The following is a 15948-nucleotide window of genomic DNA, read 5'->3' on the forward strand; positions in this document are numbered from 1 at the left end:
CATAAACGAATCAACCAAATAAAATGAAACTTTCTTGAAGTTTAACTTTGAAATATTTACTTTCGTCCTGCATCAAAAAAATAATTGATTTATTTGTTATTTAACCAAAATTGTTTAAACAAAAGCAGCTCTTTTTCCAAAAAAAGCTGTTTGTGTGTTTGTTCGCTGTCAACCGAATGAAGCAACAGGCGTTAAGCGATAATCTCACCACACCTCATTAATGTTGAATTACATCGTATGGTGACGTATGTATGTACGTATTTACGAATCGCTCGATTGTGATTCATCCCAACAACAGCGAATGCTTTTTAACACACTTTTATTACGACGGGTTGTATGTATGTAACGGAATCTTTGAGCTTAATTTTCACTGGCTTCTAAAAATCTGATCGACTTGAAATTTTGCACACCTATCAAGGACCGATGACAAGGCAATAATTTGATAAAAGTTTTCCATTATCCTTACTAGGATTGCCAGGATTAATATTTTCTTTTTTTTACTGTGGGCAAAAAGTAAGGTGAATTTGGTTGTAAAATGAAAAATCTTTATTTATTCTTGTAAATCAGTTTCTCAGGCTCCCTCCACGAAATTATAACTTCATCCCGATTACTTCTTTATCACGGCCGATAACTGCATAGCTTTAGACTCACAGTCGATAAGAAAGGAATTAAATATAACACGAATATATCGAATCATTTATTCACTGACTGCAATGATAACAATAATTTTCATTCATAATAAAAAAAAATAGTTTAAAGAAACTAAAAAACACGTTTTTTTGCTAATCGAACTAAAAAGTAGAAAATAAAAATTAGTTTAAAAAAACTAAAAAACACGCTTTTTTGCTAATCGAACGAAAAAGTAGAAAATAAATTTTAATGATAAAGAGACCTATAATGAAGTAATAGCAAATCGAACGATCAGTCATAGTCAACTACCTCAGAACAAAATTATAACAAAAATTAAGATACAAATAGAATAATTAACACACTTTTATTAGCCCGGGTTGTATGTATGTAACGGACAACACCGTCCAGGTCCAATTTTTCGGCAGGGTCAACCCATTTATTAATTATTAAAATTAAAAACAATTTTCTCCCATTTTTGTGTGTAAAAGAAGTTAAATAAAATGTCTAAAAATTTAAATATCGTTTTTAATTGTTTCACTTTAAAAAACAATTCCTAAAAATACCCCAAATTTTCGAGCTATAGAGCACCGGGACCCCTTAACCACATAACATTTGTGAGACTAATTTATCATTACACATAGTACTTTGTATTGCTTTTCCTTTCAGAAACAAGGAGTTTCAATTAAAAAAAGAGGAGATATTAAGTTTGTAATTAATGAGCACTCTTAGTGGGAAAGTCCCTGATCTCTTTTCACTTTGGAGTTGCCAGGTCGATTCAGTTGTATACGATTCAACCAGCAAACCACTTTAGGGCTCCGTTGAAGTATCCTCTGCGTAGTTTCCGAACATCTGTTCACGAAACAAATGGGATATCTGGTTATCCGTTGTCGTTTGTCCCTCCTCGTAAAGGAGCACATATTCGGTGTTGGATTTGTTGTGGGAGAGAGACCTCGTCGTTAAGTACTGTCGTTCACTCCGGTGAAAGAGCGTCTCGCAATAATTCGCATCAAAACGGGATTTTTTAACATCTCGCTCAAGCCCCAACGGAAGAAAAGGACGATGTGACCAAAAATTCCTTCTATGAGCGCCTGGAACGTTCCTGTGAGTGCTGCCCCCGCCCCGACATAAAAATCCTGCTTGGCGACTTCAACACCAGGGTGGGCAAGAAGGGAATTTTTGGTCCCATAGTCGGAAAATTCAGTTTGCACAACGAAACATCCGGTCCCGGAAAGAGGCTGATCTACTTCGTCGGGGCTCGAAAAAAACATCAAGCGACGTAAGCAAGACACGCTTCTAATGTTTTAAATGCACGATCCGAGGGCACAACATCGACTCGGATCATTACCTTGTTGCAGCTAAACTACGCACACGCTTCTGTGCAGCAAAAAACGTACATCTGCACCTACGCAAAGAATGTTCGAAATCGACAAGCTGCAATCACATCACCCCTGCTTTCAGATAGTACTGCCCAACTATCATGTGGGATCGCTATCGGGAGCTCAGAATGAAGGGGAGACGTATTATCAGAAAGAAGAAACGAGAGGCCGAAATACGTTACTGCGGATAGCTCGAAATGCTGCCCAACAGGACTAAAGCCCGAGAATTCTACCAGAAAGTGCGGCGGCTTACAGAAGGTTTTAAGACCGGGCTGTTTTCCTGTAAAGTCAAAAACGGCAATCTGGTGACTGACATCCAGAACATACTTAAATTACGGAGGGAACACTTCTCGGACCTGTAAAATAGTGAGAGCTGCGCATATCACAGAGAATGTGAAGATCCCGATACCCCCATCGTTGACGATGGAACTGTCGTTCCGCTACCCGACCATGACGAGGTGAGAAAAGCGATAGCGCGGCTAAAGAACAACAAAATACACGGACCCACATGAGCAAATTAAATATGGCGTCGAGGAGCTGGTAAGGTGCATACATCAGCTCCTATGCAAAATATGGTCGAATGAAAGCATGCCTGCCGATTGGAATTTAATTGTGTTCTGTCCAATCCATAAGACGAGGGATCTTGACAATTATCGCACTATTATATTGTACACTGTATACTGTAAAGTCTAGTTTTATGCGGATTATTTTTATGAAATTTGGAAGTTGTGCGGCTAGTACAATATTTTATACAAAAATTTCTTGGACAAACATACATAAATATGAGCTTGTCTAGGAAACCCGAGTATAGACGGTCTCTAAAAATCGTGGAACGCTGAAAGCTCGCACTATTTCGCGTTCGCTCATCTATTAATACATCGCCTTTACCGCAAATATCTATTGACAGTCTTTTCTGATGGTGAAGGTTATTTGGAACCACTTTACAAACTGTGCAAACATTAACAGATTGTGATAATGATTAAAAAATATAAAACTATATTACTTTTCAATGAAATTAAATTAATTATGTTTGTATATCAGTTTATTTTAAGCTATTATATGAATTCCTTTCAGGCATGCGAAGTATTTTTTTAAGCAGCCAATTTCCTTTAATTTCTGTTAATTTTTTTATGCTGTTTTAAGTTAATTTTTACTCGTTGTTTTGGTTTGATGCGCTTTTAGAGAATTACAGAATACAACCTTACTTTTTCAAGGGAAGTAAAGTATTTTTTAATGCAAAGTTTCTATATGCGCATTTCTGTAGAACGTATCCACCGCATGAAGCGAGGCCATACAGTATATAAGTATGCAGTTAGCGATGTTTTTAAACAGATGTAAGGACCTTCAGTATTGAGCCGAGTCCAAACTGCATACGGTTGTTATAAGAAACGGGATTAGTTTTCTAAATACCGTGTATAAGATTTTAGCGAGGGTAATGTGTGAAAGGCGAGCCCATCATCAACCAACTGATTGGACCTTATAAGTGTAGGGCTAGAACCGGATTCAACAATTGCCAAGATATTCTTAATATGCAAAGTCTTGGAAAATACCCATGAAAGGAGAATCGACACAGACTATCTCTTTGTCGGTTATAAAGCAGCCTTCGACAGTAGAAAAGGAGGTCTGAATTTTGTATCCCCGCTCAATACCAGTAGCGCCGTCAGAACACCAAATGAGGTTTCAGGCAGGGTGACTCGTTGTCGAGTGCCTTTCTTAACCTGGTACTGGAAAAATCGTGTGAACCGCAGAACTTAATCGCTCAGGGATATGGCATATGCGATATGACGATATTGGCATCTTCTTCCTTAACAACCGCGTTGTTATTTCTGCCTTTTCTAAACTGTATAAAGAAGCGAAATGGATGGGTTTGGTGGAGAACGACAACAAAAAGAATTATCTCGTGTTATCAAACAAACAGTCGGCCCAATGGCGTATCGGTAACCACGTCACTATTGACAGTCATGATTTCGAGGTTGTAAGAAACTCAGTTCATCTAGGAACCAGCATTAACACCGACAACGTAGAATATTTCTTCCTAACAACTGCTACTTGCAATTGAGTAGTAAAATCATCTCCCGTCGAACAAAACTTATACTTTATAAAGCCCCCGTCCTACCGTATTGCGCAGAAGCTTGGACGATGACAATATCCGATGAAGCATCCCTTGGAGTGCTTGAGAGAAATATTCTGCGGAAGATTTTTGGGTCCAATACGTGAACATGAATAACTAACATCCAAAGATATGTTTATTTCAATTACAAAAATTGTACCGGGCTAGGTCATAGACAATAATTCAGTAACTTCTGCCCATCATTTTTGGGAGCTCTAATGGTGTTAATAAACGATACGAAGCAAGTGCTGTGTCGATTTGACTTCGCCCAAGCCCTGAGCAAGCGCACCGTAAACGTACCCACTATTATATTCTTTGTTTAGCATTTATAAAAATAAATTTTCAATATTATACGTTTGCTGTATGAAAGTGGACTAAACATTTTTATTATTTCAAATATCAATTTTATTTTTTTAATTTGTAAGATTACAATTTTTTTAATACACAAAAAGAAGAAACAACAGAAGTGTTGAACAATAGTAAATACCTTAATAAGCATAAAAATTGACAATTTATGTAGTAATAAACAACAAATTAGTACATATGTCACTCCTCCCACAACAGTGAATGACTACCATTCCCATGGCAGCCGGTTCTACGTTACCGGAATGACTTCTAGCTTCTACAATTCAACTGCAATGGACTCACGAGCAAGGTCGACGAGATAGTTGACTTCATAAGCCGACACAGTATCAAAATAGCTGCGGTCCAGGAAACCAAGCTGCACGCTAGGTCCTCTCTGATACCCAGGGATGGCTATAACGTGCACAGACACGATCGCGAGCGAGACAATGGTGGTGGCCTAGCGTTTATAGTCCACCACACAGTGCAGTATCGTCTCATCGGTGAAGGTATCAACCGCAGGGACAGCACCTTAGAATATCAAGGTATAGCTGTCCGGAAGGCGATTCCGAGCGCGAAATATTTAACGTCTGTATACCCCCTGTCATCTGCTGCCCGGCAGGATATCACCCTGATATAGGTGCGCTCATCAGAGGTGAAACCCGATTGGTTGTAGGTGACTTCAATGCGCATGCGTTGTAATTTCGAAGCTAACATGACAGTTATAGTAATATTCGTAGTATAGTAATCTTCCACCAAATATATCACCTCAAACCGTTCATTTTCAATATGAATTTCTTAACAATTTATATATAGACACAAGATAAATGTACACATAAAAACTCAATTGAAATCACTACATATTATAAAACAAACTCGCTTTTTCTGTCCCTATGTCCCCTTGAATGCTTAAATCTTTAAAACTACGGAACGGATTTTGATGCGGTTTTTTTTAAAGATAGATTGATTGAAGAGGAAGGTTTATATCAATATAATGTGAAGAAATATATAAAGGTGGCGTGGCAATCGGTCAAAATGTGGCAAAAAAACATAAATTTTTTGTTTTCACGACCATAAATCATAAACGAATCAACCAAATAAAATGAAACTTTCTTGAAGTTTAACTTTGAAATATTTACTTTCGTCCTGCATCAAAAAAATAATTGATTTATTTGTTATTTAACCAAAATTGTTTAAACAAAAGCAGCTCTTTTTCCAAAAAAAGCTGTTTGTGTGTTTGTTCGCTGTCAACCGAATGAAGCAACAGGCGTTAAGCGATAATCTCACCACACCTCATTAATGTTGAATTACATCGTATGGTGACGTATGTATGTACGTATTTACGAATCGCTCGATTGTGATTCATCCCAACAACAGCTAATGATTTTTAACACACTTTTATTAGGACGGGTTGTATGTATGTATGTATGTAACGGAATCTTTGAGCTTAATTTTCACTGGCTTCTAAAAATCTGATCGACTTGAAATTTTGCACACCTATCAAGGACCGATGACAAGGCAATAATTTGATAAAAGTTTTCCATTATTCTTACTAGGATTGCCAGGATTAATATTTTCTTTTTTTTACTGTGGGCAAAAAGTAAGGTGAATTTGGTTGTAAAATGAAAAATCTTTATTTATTCTTGTAAATCAGTTTCTCAGGCTCCCTCCACGAAATAAGTTCTTCATCCCGATTACTTCTTTATCACGGCCGATAACTGCATAGCTTTAGACTCACAGTCGATAAGAAAGGAATTAAATATAACACGAATATATCGAATCATTTATTCACTGACTGCAATGATAACAATAATTTTCATTCATAATAAAAAAAAATAGTTTAAAGAAACTAAAAAACACGTTTTTTTGCTAATCGAACTAAAAAGTAGAAAATAAAAATTAGTTTAAAAAAACTAAAAAACACGCTTTTTTGCTAATCGAACGAAAAAGTAGAAAATAAATTTTAATGATAAAGAGACCTATAATGAAGTAATAGCAAATCGAACGATCAGTCATAGTCAACTACCTCAGAACAAAATTATAACAAAAATTAAGATACAAATAGAATAATTAACACACTTTTATTAGCCCGGGTTGTATGTATGTAACGGACAACACCGTCCAGGTCCAATTTTTCGGCAGGGTCAACCCATTTATTAATTATTAAAATTAAAAACAATTTTCTCCCATTTTTGTGTGTAAAAGAAGTTAAATAAAATGTCTAAAAAATTTAAATATCGTTTTTAATTGTTTCACTTTAAAAAACAATTCCTAAAAATACCCCAAATTTTCGAGCTATAGAGCACCGGGACCCCTTAACCACATAACATTTGTGAGACTAATTTATCATTACACATAGTACTTTGTATTGCTTTTCCTTTCAGAAACAAGGAGTTTGAATTAAAAAAAGAGGAGATATTAAGTTTGTAATTAATGAGCACTCTTAGTGGGAAAGTCCCTGATCTCTTTTCACTTTGGAGTTGCCAGGTCGATTCAGTTGTATACGATTCAACCAGCAAACCACTTTAGGGCTCCGTTGAAGTATCCTCTGCGTAGTTTCCGAACATCTGTTCACGAAACAAATGGGATATCTGGTTATCCGTTGTCGTTTGTCCCTCCTCGTAAAGGAGCACATATTCGGTGTTGGATTTGTTGTGGGAGAGAGACCTCGTCGTTAAGTACTGTCGTTCACTCCGGTGAAAGAGCGTCTCGCAATAATTCGCATCAAAACGCGATTTTTTAACATCTCGCTCAAGCCCCAACGGAAGAAAAGGACGATGTGACCAAAAATTCCTTCTATGAGCGCCTGGAACGTTCCTGTGAGCGCTGCCCCCGCCCCGACATAAAAATCCTGCTTGGCGACTTCAACACCAGGGTGGGCAAGAAGGGAATTTTTGGTCCCATAGTCGGAAAATTCAGTTTGCACAACGAAACATCCGGTCCCGGAAAGAGGCTGATCTACTTCGTCGGGGCTCGAAAAAAACATCAAGCGACGTAAGCAAGACACGCTTCTAATGTTTTAAATGCACGATCCGAGGGCACAACATCGACTCGGATCATTACCTTGTTGCAGCTAAACTACGCACACGCTTCTGTGCAGCAAAAAACGTACATCTGCACCTACGCAAAGAATGTTCGAAATCGACAAGCTGCAATCACATCACCCCTGCTTTCAGATAGTACTGCCCAACTATCATGTGGGATCGCTATCGGGAGCTCAGAATGAAGGGGAGACGTATTATCAGAAAGAAGAAACGAGAGGCCGAAATACGTTACTGCGGATAGCTCGAAATGCTGCCCAACAGGACTAAAGCCCGAGAATTCTACCAGAAAGTGCGGCGGCTTACAGAAGGTTTTAAGACCGGGCTGTTTTCCTGTAAAGTCAAAAACGGCAATCTGGTGACTGACATCCAGAACATACTTAAATTACGGAGGGAACACTTCTCGGACCTGTAAAATAGTGAGAGCTGCGCATATCACAGAGAATGTGAAGATCCCGATACCCCCATCGTTGACGATGGAACTGTCGTTCCGCTACCCGACCATGACGAGGTGAGAAAAGCGATAGCGCGGCTAAAGAACAACAAAATACACGGACCCACATGAGCAAATTAAATATGGCGTCGAGGAGCTGGTAAGGTGCATACATCAGCTCCTATGCAAAATATGGTCGAATGAAAGCATGCCTGCCGATTGGAATTTAATTGTGTTCTGTCCAATCCATAAGACGAGGGATCTTGACAATTATCGCACTATTATATTGTACACTGTATACTGTAAAGTCTAGTTTTATGCGGATTATTTTTATGAAATTTGGAAGTTGTGCGGCTAGTACAATATTTTATACAAAAATTTCTTGGACAAACATACATAAATATGAGCTTGTCTAGGAAACCCGAGTATAGACGGTCTCTAAAAATCGTGGAACGCTGAAAGCTCGCACTATTTCGCGTTCGCTCATCTATTAATACATCGCCTTTACCGCAAATATCTATTGACAGTCTTTTCTGATGGTGAAGGTTATTTGGAACCACTTTACAAACTGTGCAAACATTAACAGATTGTGATAATGATTAAAAAATATAAAACTATATTACTTTTCAATGAAATTAAATTAATTATGTTTGTATATCAGTTTATTTTAAGCTATTATATGAATTCCTTTCAGGCATGCGAAGTATTTTTTTAAGCAGCCAATTTCCTTTAATTTCTGTTAATTTTTTTATGCTGTTTTAAGTTAATTTTTACTCGTTGTTTTGGTTTGATGCGCTTTTAGAGAATTACAGAATACAACCTTACTTTTTCAAGGGAAGTAAAGTATTTTTTAATGCAAAGTTTCTATATGCGCATTTCTGTAGAACGTATCCACCGCATGAAGCGAGGCCATACAGTATATAAGTATGCAGTTAGCGATGTTTTTAAACAGATGTAAGGACCTTCAGTATTGAGCCGAGTCCAAACTGCATACGGTTGTTATAAGAAACGGGATTAGTTTTCTAAATACCGTGTATAAGATTTTAGCGAGGGTAATGTGTGAAAGGCGAGCCCATCATCAACCAACTGATTGGACCTTATAAGTGTAGGGCTAGAACCGGATTCAACAATTGCCAAGATATTCTTAATATGCAAAGTCTTGGAAAATACCCATGAAAGGAGAATCGACACAGACTATCTCTTTGTCGGTTATAAAGCAGCCTTCGACAGTAGAAAAGGAGGTCTGAATTTTGTATCCCCGCTCAATACCAGTAGCGCCGTCAGAACACCAAATGAGGTTTCAGGCAGGGTGACTCGTTGTCGAGTGCCTTTCTTAACCTGGTACTGGAAAAATCGTGTGAACCGCAGAACTTAATCGCTCAGGGATATGGCATATGCGATATGACGATATTGGCATCTTCTTCCTTAACAACCGCGTTGTTATTTCTGCCTTTTCTAAACTGTATAAAGAAGCGAAATGGATGGGTTTGGTGGAGAACGACAACAAAAAGAATTATCTCGTGTTATCAAACAAACAGTCGGCCCAATGGCGTATCGGTAACCACGTCACTATTGACAGTCATGATTTCGAGGTTGTAAGAAACTCAGTTCATCTAGGAACCAGCATTAACACCGACAACGTAGAATATTTCTTCCTAACAACTGCTACTTGCAATTGAGTAGTAAAATCATCTCCCGTCGAACAAAACTTATACTTTATAAAGCCCCCGTCCTACCGTATTGCGCAGAAGCTTGGACGATGACAATATCCGATGAAGCATCCCTTGGAGTGCTTGAGAGAAATATTCTGCGGAAGATTTTTGGGTCCAATACGTGAACATGAATAACTAACATCCAAAGATATGTTTATTTCAATTACAAAAATTGTACCGGGCTAGGTCATAGACAATAATTCAGTAACTTCTGCCCATCATTTTTGGGAGCTCTAATGGTGTTAATAAACGATACGAAGCAAGTGCTGTGTCGATTTGACTTCGCCCAAGCCCTGAGCAAGCGCACCGTAAACGTACCCACTATTATATTCTTTGTTTAGCATTTATAAAAATAAATTTTCAATATTATACGTTTGCTGTATGAAAGTGGACTAAACATTTTTATTATTTCAAATATCAATTTTATTTTTTTAATTTGTAAGATTACAATTTTTTTAATACACAAAAAGAAGAAACAACAGAAGTGTTGAACAATAGTAAATACCTTAATAAGCATAAAAATTGACAATTTATGTAGTAATAAACAACAAATTAGTACATATGTCACTCCTCCCACAACAGTGAATGACTACCATTCCCATGGCAGCCGGTTCTACGTTACCGGAATGACTTCTAGCTTCTACAATTCAACTGCAATGGACTCACGAGCAAGGTCGACGAGATAGTTGACTTCATAAGCCGACACAGTATCAAAATAGCTGCGGTCCAGGAAACCAAGCTGCACGCTAGGTCCTCTCTGATACCCAGGGATGGCTATAACGTGCACAGACACGATCGCGAGCGAGACAATGGTGGTGGCCTAGCGTTTATAGTCCACCACACAGTGCAGTATCGTCTCATCGGTGAAGGTATCAACCGCAGGGACAGCACCTTAGAATATCAAGGTATAGCTGTCCGGAAGGCGATTCCGAGCGCGAAATATTTAACGTCTGTATACCCCCTGTCATCTGCTGCCCGGCAGGATATCACCCTGATATAGGTGCGCTCATCAGAGGTGAAACCCGATTGGTTGTAGGTGACTTCAATGCGCATGCGTTGTAATTTCGAAGCTAACATGACAGTTATAGTAATATTCGTAGTATAGTAATCTTCCACCAAATATATCACCTCAAACCGTTCATTTTCAATATGAATTTCTTAACAATTTATATATAGACACAAGATAAATGTACACATAAAAACTCAATTGAAATCACTACATATTATAAAACAAACTCGCTTTTTCTGTCCCTATGTCCCCTTGAATGCTTAAATCTTTAAAACTACGGAACGGATTTTGATGCGGTTTTTTTTAAAGATAGATTGATTGAAGAGGAAGGTTTATATCAATATAATGTGAAGAAATATATAAAGGTGGCGTGGCAATCGGTCAAAATGTGGCAAAAAAACATAAATTTTTTGTTTTCACGACCATAAATCATAAACGAATCAACCAAATAAAATGAAACTTTCTTGAAGTTTAACTTTGAAATATTTACTTTCGTCCTGCATCAAAAAAATAATTGATTTATTTGTTATTTAACCAAAATTGTTTAAACAAAAGCAGCTCTTTTTCCAAAAAAAGCTGTTTGTGTGTTTGTTCGCTGTCAACCGAATGAAGCAACAGGCGTTAAGCGATAATCTCACCACACCTCATTAATGTTGAATTACATCGTATGGTGACGTATGTATGTACGTATTTACGAATCGCTCGATTGTGATTCATCCCAACAACAGCTAATGATTTTTAACACACTTTTATTAGGACGGGTTGTATGTATGTATGTATGTAACGGAATCTTTGAGCTTAATTTTCACTGGCTTCTAAAAATCTGATCGACTTGAAATTTTGCACACCTATCAAGGACCGATGACAAGGCAATAATTTGATAAAAGTTTTCCATTATTCTTACTAGGATTGCCAGGATTAATATTTTCTTTTTTTTACTGTGGGCAAAAAGTAAGGTGAATTTGGTTGTAAAATGAAAAATCTTTATTTATTCTTGTAAATCAGTTTCTCAGGCTCCCTCCACGAAATAAGTTCTTCATCCCGATTACTTCTTTATCACGGCCGATAACTGCATAGCTTTAGACTCACAGTCGATAAGAAAGGAATTAAATATAACACGAATATATCGAATCATTTATTCACTGACTGCAATGATAACAATAATTTTCATTCATAATAAAAAAAAATAGTTTAAAGAAACTAAAAAACACGTTTTTTTGCTAATCGAACTAAAAAGTAGAAAATAAAAATTAGTTTAAAAAAACTAAAAAACACGCTTTTTTGCTAATCGAACGAAAAAGTAGAAAATAAATTTTAATGATAAAGAGACCTATAATGAAGTAATAGCAAATCGAACGATCAGTCATAGTCAACTACCTCAGAACAAAATTATAACAAAAATTAAGATACAAATAGAATAATTAACACACTTTTATTAGCCCGGGTTGTATGTATGTAACGGACAACACCGTCCAGGTCCAATTTTTCGGCAGGGTCAACCCATTTATTAATTATTAAAATTAAAAACAATTTTCTCCCATTTTTGTGTGTAAAAGAAGTTAAATAAAATGTCTAAAAAATTTAAATATCGTTTTTAATTGTTTCACTTTAAAAAACAATTCCTAAAAATACCCCAAATTTTCGAGCTATAGAGCACCGGGACCCCTTAACCACATAACATTTGTGAGACTAATTTATCATTACACATAGTACTTTGTATTGCTTTTCCTTTCAGAAACAAGGAGTTTGAATTAAAAAAAGAGGAGATATTAAGTTTGTAATTAATGAGCACTCTTAGTGGGAAAGTCCCTGATCTCTTTTCACTTTGGAGTTGCCAGGTCGATTCAGTTGTATACGATTCAACCAGCAAACCACTTTAGGGCTCCGTTGAAGTATCCTCTGCGTAGTTTCCGAACATCTGTTCACGAAACAAATGGGATATCTGGTTATCCGTTGTCGTTTGTCCCTCCTCGTAAAGGAGCACATATTCGGTGTTGGATTTGTTGTGGGAGAGAGACCTCGTCGTTAAGTACTGTCGTTCACTCCGGTGAAAGAGCGTCTCGCAATAATTCGCATCAAAACGCGATTTTTTAACATCTCGCTCAAGCCCCAACGGAAGAAAAGGACGATGTGACCAAAAATTCCTTCTATGAGCGCCTGGAACGTTCCTGTGAGCGCTGCCCCCGCCCCGACATAAAAATCCTGCTTGGCGACTTCAACACCAGGGTGGGCAAGAAGGGAATTTTTGGTCCCATAGTCGGAAAATTCAGTTTGCACAACGAAACATCCGGTCCCGGAAAGAGGCTGATCTACTTCGTCGGGGCTCGAAAAAAACATCAAGCGACGTAAGCAAGACACGCTTCTAATGTTTTAAATGCACGATCCGAGGGCACAACATCGACTCGGATCATTACCTTGTTGCAGCTAAACTACGCACACGCTTCTGTGCAGCAAAAAACGTACATCTGCACCTACGCAAAGAATGTTCGAAATCGACAAGCTGCAATCACATCACCCCTGCTTTCAGATAGTACTGCCCAACTATCATGTGGGATCGCTATCGGGAGCTCAGAATGAAGGGGAGACGTATTATCAGAAAGAAGAAACGAGAGGCCGAAATACGTTACTGCGGATAGCTCGAAATGCTGCCCAACAGGACTAAAGCCCGAGAATTCTACCAGAAAGTGCGGCGGCTTACAGAAGGTTTTAAGACCGGGCTGTTTTCCTGTAAAGTCAAAAACGGCAATCTGGTGACTGACATCCAGAACATACTTAAATTACGGAGGGAACACTTCTCGGACCTGTAAAATAGTGAGAGCTGCGCATATCACAGAGAATGTGAAGATCCCGATACCCCAATCGTTGACGATGGAACTGTCGTTCCGCTACCCGACCATGACGAGGTGAGAAAAGCGATAGCGCGGCTAAAGAACAACAAAATACACGGACCCACATGAGCAAATTAAATATGGCGTCGAGGAGCTGGTAAGGTGCATACATCAGCTCCTATGCAAAATATGGTCGAATGAAAGCATTCCTGCCGATTGGAATTTAATTGTGTTCTGTCCAATCCATAAGACAAGGGATCTTGACAATTATCGCACTATTATATTGTACACTGTATACTGTAAAGTCTAGTTTTATGCGGATTATTTTTATGAAATTTGGAAGTTGTGCGGCTAGTACAATATTTTATACAAAAATTTCTTGGACAAACATACATAAATATGAGCTTGTCTAGGAAACCCGAGTATAGACGGTCTCTAAAAATCGTGGAACGCTGAAAGCTCGCACTATTTTGCGTTCGCTCATCTATTAATACATCGCCTTTACCGCAAATATCTATTGGCAGTCTTTTCTGATGGTGAAGGTTATTTGGAACCATTTTACAAACTGTGCAAACATTAACAGATTGTGATAATGATTAAAAAATATAAAACTATATTACTTTTCAATGAAATTAAATTAATTATGTTTGTATATCAGTTTATTTTAAGCTATTATATGAATTCCTTTCAGGCATGCGAAGTATTTTTTTAAGCAGCCAATTTCCTTTAATTTCTGTTAATTTTTTTATGCTGTTTTAAGTTAATTTTTACTCGTTGTTTTGGTTTGATGCGCTTTTAGAGAATTACAGAATACAACCTTACTTTTTCAAGGGAAGTAAAGTATTTTTTAATGCAAAGTTTCTATATGCGCATTTCTGTAGAACGTATCCACCGCATGAAGCGAGGCCATACAGTATATAAGTATGTAGTTAGCGATGTTTTTAAACAGATGTAAGGACCTTCAGTATTGAGCCGAGTCCAAACTGCATACGGTTGTTATAAGAAACGGGATTAGTTTTCTAAATACCGTGTATAAGATTTTAGCGAGGGTAATGTGTGAAAGGCGAGCCCATCATCAACCAACTGATTGGACCTTATAAGTGTAGGGCTAGAACCGGATTCAACAATTGCCAAGATATTCTTAATATGCAAAGTCTTGGAAAATACCCATGAAAGGAGAATCGACACAGACTATCTCTTTGTCGGTTATAAAGCAGCCTTCGACAGTAGAAAAGGAGGTCTGAATTTTGTATCCCCGCTCAATACCAGTAGCGCCGTCAGAACACCAAACGAGGTTTCAGGCAGGGTGACTCGTTGTCGAGTGCCTTTCTTAACCTGGTACTGGAAAAATCGTGTGAACCGCAGAACTTAATCGCTCAAGAATATGGCATATGCGATATGACGATATTGACATCTTTTTCCTTAACAACCGCGTTGTTATTTCTGCCTTTTCTAAACTGTATAAAGAAGCGAAATGGATGGGTTTGGTGGAGAACGACAACAAAAAGAATTATCTCGTGTTATCAAACAAACAGTCGGCCCAATGGCGTATCGGTAACCACGTCACTATTGACAGTCATGATTTCGAGGTTATAAGAAACTCAGTTCATCTAGGAACCAGCATTAACACCGACAACGTAGAATATTTCTTCCTAACAACTGCTACTTGCAATTGAGTAGTAAAATCATCTCCCGTCGAACAAAACTTATACTTTATAAAGCCCCCGTCCTACCGTATTGCGCAGAAGCTTGGACGATGACAATATCCGATGAAGCATCCCTTGGAGTGCTTGAGAGAAATATTCTGCGGAAGATTTTTGGGTCCAATACGTGAACATGAATAACTAACATCCAAAGATATGTTTATTTCAATTACAAAAATTGTACCGGGCTAGGTCATAGACAATAATTCAGTAACTTCTGCCCATCATTTTTGGGAGCTCTAATGGTGTTAATAAACGATACGAAGCAAGTGCTGTGTCGATTTGACTTCGCCCAAGCCCTGAGCAAGCGCACCGTAAACGTACCCACTATTATATTCTTTGTTTAGCATTTATAAAAATAAATTTTCAATATTATACGTTTGCTGTATGAAAGTGGACTAAACATTTTTATTATTTCAAATATCAATTTTATTTTTTTAATTTGTAAGATTACAATTTTTTTAATACACAAAAAGAAGAAACAACAGAAGTGTTGAACAATAGTAAATACCTTAATAAGCATAAAAATTGACAATTTATGTAGTAATAAACAACAAATTAGTACATATGTCACTCCTCCCACAACAGTGAATGACTACCATTCCCATGGCAGCCGGTTCTACGTTACCGGAATGACTTCTAGCTTCTACAATTCAACTGCAATGGACTCACGAGCAAGGTCGACGAGATAGTTGACTTCATAAGCCGACACAGTATCAAAATAGCTGCGGTCCAGGAAACCAAGCTGCACGCTAGGTCCTCTC

The sequence above is a fragment of the Anastrepha ludens genome, chromosome X (genome assembly GCF_028408465.1).
Source record: "Anastrepha ludens isolate Willacy chromosome X, idAnaLude1.1, whole genome shotgun sequence".
Lineage (NCBI taxonomy): Eukaryota > Metazoa > Arthropoda > Insecta > Diptera > Tephritidae > Anastrepha > Anastrepha ludens.